The sequence below is a fragment of the Pygoscelis adeliae genome, unplaced genomic scaffold (assembly GCF_000699105.1).
Source record: "Pygoscelis adeliae isolate BGI_AS28 unplaced genomic scaffold, ASM69910v1 Scaffold384, whole genome shotgun sequence".
Classification (NCBI taxonomy): Eukaryota; Metazoa; Chordata; class Aves; order Sphenisciformes; family Spheniscidae; genus Pygoscelis; species Pygoscelis adeliae.
Genome location: NW_008824548.1, coordinates 204228 through 209375, shown reverse-complemented (window position 1 = coordinate 209375; position 5148 = coordinate 204228).

Below are 5148 nucleotides of genomic sequence, written 5' to 3'. Positions count from 1 at the left end.
AACAAAAGGTTGTCCCAGTCAAGGAAAAAAAAAAAAAGAAACTACCTTTTCATGAGCCACCACTGTGCACTGAATCTTTGCTAAAGCTTAATTTCTAGCCAGCCCTAGCATCTGTGCTTTGGCTGCTCTGTCTTCACACACACAGCCAGTCAGGAGGCGGACTTTCCATACCCAAGGAAAAACGTATCGCTCCTCTGCTCCTCTGTTTACTTCGACGACTGTTTTTTTTTTTCTTCTTTCTTTTTTTTTTTTTTCTTCTTTCTTTTTTTTTTTTTTCTTTTTTTTTTTTTTCTTCTTTCTTTTTTTTTTTTTTCTTTTTTTTTTTTTTCTTCTTTCTTTTTTTTTTTTTTCTTTTTTTTTTTTTTCTTTTTTTTTTTTTTCTTTTTTTTTTTTTTCTTCTTTCTTTTTTTTTTTTTTCTTTTTTTTTTTTTTCTTCTTTCTTTTTTTTTTTTTTCTTCTTTCTTTTTTTTTTTTTTCTTCTTTCTTTTTTTTTTTTTTCTTCTTTCTTTTTTTTTTTTTTCTTTTTTTTTTTTTTCTTTTTTTTTTTTTTCTTCTTTCTTTTTTTTTTTTTTCTTCTTTCTTTTTTTTTTTTTTCTTCTTTCTTTTTTTTTTTTTTCTTTTTTTTTTTTTTCTTTTTTTTTTTTTTCTTCTTCTTTTATTTTTTCTGCTTCAGTTGCACTTGGAAAAAGAAATCAGACTTGTTCACACAGCAAAATTGCTCTAGACAATGAGTTTGGAAACACTGAAGCCTTCCACTAATACAATGCTTTTAACTTTGTTGTTGTTGTTGCGACCAAAGCGTTACAACGTGCACGATTACCTATATGAGCTATGTATGATCAGTGTGAATATTATTCTTGCGCCAGAATGAGAAAAAAGTCAAACAGTAAAGGCGGTGTGATGCTGCTCCATCACTCCCAAGAAGTTTTCTCTGTGGCATGAAATAAGGAAGCTGGAAAGCATTTCTTTCAACGCTGCTGCACTGTCAGTTTTTCTGAGATGGATGAGCCCCTGCAGATCTCAGTGCAGTGGTGGTATCTGTCCAAACTGGGCTTTGCTGACGTTTGTCTTGGCTGGTTCTGTTTGTCAGGACCTTGTCTTGCATTACCTAACACAGTTGGGAATATGCCTTTATGGAAAGGCTGCTTCTGATATGCTACTCTGCTAATTTTAGTCTAGCTGAGCTAGCTGTATTTTGCTGCCCATCATTTTTTCCCTGGCTGTGGCACTCAATAGGCATTTTTAATGCCTTCCTTCAAGCAAGCAGAACCCCAAATTTGTGGACCAAGAGGTGAGGTCCCACTGCTCGGAAGGCTGTGGCTCTGAAAGAGCTGTTTGTTTTCAGCTGCAAAAGTTCTCATGGGCATTCATGGTGGAGAGGACGCCTGTATTTCCCATTCCCTCAAGAACTGATGACCTCTTGCCTGTGAGTCATAAGCTACCAGAGTCCTATGAGGCTTCATGTTATTTTGCATACAGCTCAAGGGTCCATACTTTGGTGCTGTGGATGTTGCCTTTCTTCAGCACATTCTCTTCAGTCTTTCTCTTCCTCATTCTCTCACCTGCTTCTTTCAAAATTCATATTCCTCTCTCTCAGGGCCTGTTCTACCTTCTCACACTTCTGAACGCCTCACCTTCCTTCCAGATCTTGGGGTTTTTTTAGCTTGCATCTCATTCCTCCTTTCCTTGGAGGTCAGCAACCCACCATTCTCTTTTTACTGATTGCTTCAGTACATCCTCATAATCTTCACTGTTTCCCTTCTGTATTCAGCCTCCTACGGGCTCTTCCGTGCATTGTAAAGTTCTCCAGCCACACTGCTGCATACATATCCCTCCACACCTTCACCACTGCTCCCAGCTTTCATCCTCTCCCAGCTCTGCATCCCTATGCCTTCCTCAGTGGAAAGTTACTCTGGTGACTCTGTCCTAAACCTTGTGGACTCTTTAGGTCATAGGCTTGCGTCATAGACTAGACTCAAAGCAGAGCTATGAGGTTAAGACATGTCACTGAGAGCTTTGATCCATATCAGAGAGAGCACTTTGAAAGAAATAAGCAAAGCAGAGGGGAACAAAGATAGTCCAGACCCCAAAGTTTTAAATGTATGAATACAAGTTAAAAACAAGATAATATGCAGGCTGGGTGACAATAGTTGTTGGTGACAGGAATATAAAGGAAGCAATAAACATCTGAGTACTTGATGGCAAATTTGTTTGTGATGGAGAAGAGAAGAAAACAGGATGAAACAGAGACCAGAGCAGAGATGAAAGACCGGGTGATGTTTGATCAGGTCAAACTCAGTGGTCCCACACTGCATGCCACAGTGACTGGTGCACCAATGTGACTGCCTTACACAAATCCATGTGACCATTTGCTAAACAAAAAATGGTTGTGCAACACAAGCAGAAAACAGACTTATCAGGTCAGTCATGTGTCTGTCAGACATGCTGAAGCTGTGTCTCATGGAGAAGGAAAAGACAATTGTTGTAAACACCGTGTATTTCAGTGGGGTATAGCACAGAAACAAGGTTAACCACAGCAAGTGAATTGCTTTAGAAGTTACACAGCCTGCCTCCACTAGGTATGGCATACTTTTAAGCAGCACCAATTAAACTGTGTTAGCGATATATTTTAAGAAACAAAGTCATTTTCTTTCCTAGTCTAAGCAAGCCTAATTTCCCTGAGCGCTGTCTACTCCTAGCAGCATACTATGAAGACAACTGTCTCTTGTCTGGTATCTTACATTGTAAAGACAGGGCCAGGCTAAAGCGTAAGCATGACAGACCAGAGCCATGTACCCCAGGTTTTCCAGTAAGCATCTCACACGTCTTCAAAGAGTCCTTCTCAAAGTGAAGAAAACCTTGGAAATGTGTCCTTGGTCTGGTCTGCAGAAAGCCTGAAAAAAACCCAGTCAGAAGTGTGAAAATTTTCTGTGCAACTCAATGTGTGTTTGATCTACCTGCTGGCAGGACTTTTCTCATTATGTGTACAGCAGGAGAAAAGGTTGTAGTGAGTCACCTCCCGCTGCTGCTCCATCGTGGCCCCACGACAATGGCGCCGGAAGAGTGTCCACACCTTCCTTCCTCTCAAATGAAACCGATGATGGCACAGTCCCCAACCAAACTAGCAAATGTCCCTTCTTTGACGGCTACTCTTTGAGGGCTACTTAGCAGCTTTGCTTGGAGGTTAAGACTGCAGCACTGCTTGGACTCTCACCTGGGTACCTTCCCAAAGGAGGAGCATCCCCGTGATCTCCCCAGATACTGAGATGTCTGGAACTTAAAAAGAGCACAAAATCAGATATAAAGATTTGTGCACAGGGCACTCAGCAGTGAAATTTACCTCCAATAAAATGTTTTTTCACATTTCTTCTCACAGAAATTAACTGCTTTTCTTGTCTGGTACACACATATGTTAAGCGGAAATAAGACACGCAAAGAGCAACAGGTGTTGGCAGTGATGTTGTGACACTCTCTATCATGCTCCAGCCTGTAAAATGGCACTGAAACCTTTGATGTGGTTGATGTCACTTGTGACTCTTGGGGATCTTCTCTTGTCCACACTCAGAAGTGGTTTCTCTTCTAGAAGGGTTCTCCAGTGATCTAGTTACGCATACACATCCCAGGGCCTTCCGGTTCCACAGACACATCAAGGCTTTCCATGTCATTTGCGATTTTTCTGGTGGTAACACCTCTGCCAACCACTGCTCAGATGGGAACACGCTGGAACAGAGATGGAATCCACAGTGGTCCTGACCTGGCATGAACTCCATCTCTGCCAATAGTGTGACATCTGAGAAGGTGCTGAGTAGCTCACAGGTTTTGTAATGTAGGCTGTTGGGCAAAGAGAGGGGAAGTGGCAAAGGGAAGTGGCAAAGGGAGGGGGGCTCCTCCAAGACTTATTCTCCGATTAAATTTTCACTTCCTTCATTATCACATTCTTCTTTTGTCCTCCCTTGCTGCCTTCCTCCCTTCCATTTCAGGTCCAGTTAGGGATGGGATGCAGAGACTTGGGGTGTTCTGGTTCCCACCAGAGGTGGTAATTCACCAGCTCCGAGTATACCCAAGAGATAATGTGGGGATATTAGCAGGAAAAAAGCCTGCTGCAGCTAAACCTTAATCTCACACGCTGCTCTGGGGGCTAGCTTGATTTTCAGAGGCCTGTGCAATGCTTTGAAGGTCTCTGCAGTGCCACTTGCACACAGCAAGCCAGAACAAAGTTCTGTGCGTAGTCTCAAAGACATTCCTGTCCTAGCTAGCTCTGCCACCCCTCTCAGAGTTGAATGACATTTTTGTGTGGGATTGTGGTGGCCGTAAGAACCGCCTACATGCTCGCTTGAATGCGATGAGCAGTTTCAACTGAAAACAACCCATCTTTAAGCATTCAAACCATTTAATTGCAAACAGCTTTTCCTTTTGAAGCTTCCTTACAATTTTCAGAAATAAAATAACCACAACTAAACCAAAGACTCATTCCCCAACCAAAAGTTTATCACAAAAACTACACAAAACATTAATTTAGGGCTCAGTGAATCACGTGCTTTGGCCCTGAATGATTTTGCTCTCCGGTTCCCATTTTGACAAGAAAATGGAAGATTGACCTAGATATGCTTATGAGTTTGGATGGCTGGGTTTTATTTGTGTCAGCTCAGCCACAGAGTTGAAAAACAATCATACACAGCTTAGCCCAGAGCATTCCCCAGCTCTGAGATCGGTTGCACAGCAAACTTTGCAAAACACAGGCATGAGCTAGGAACATGCAGCAGTCAGGAATGTCAGGTTTCAGAAAGCCTGCACTGGCTCTGTGTTACGCTGAGCTTTTTCAGACTTTACATGATGCCTTACTGTTTCCTGGTTACTTTGTGCCATCTGCTGACTCTGGAGTTATATTAGCCTCTGGGGTACTGTGGGTTCTGTCATCTTTTCCTTCCTTTCGCTTCTCTCCATCCTCTTCCTCGGTAGGATATTTAATGTCTTTACGTTTTGATGAACTCTTCTCATAGTTTCTGCCTGTGAAACACAGGCCCAGACTCCTTGGGCTTGTAAGATGGCTGTAGGACAGGAAAAGGAATGCACTAGAACAAGAGCTTGTTGCCTCATGGCAATAGATGGGTGCTCGGTACTCCCTAGGCAAGAGAGCCATGGGCGAGA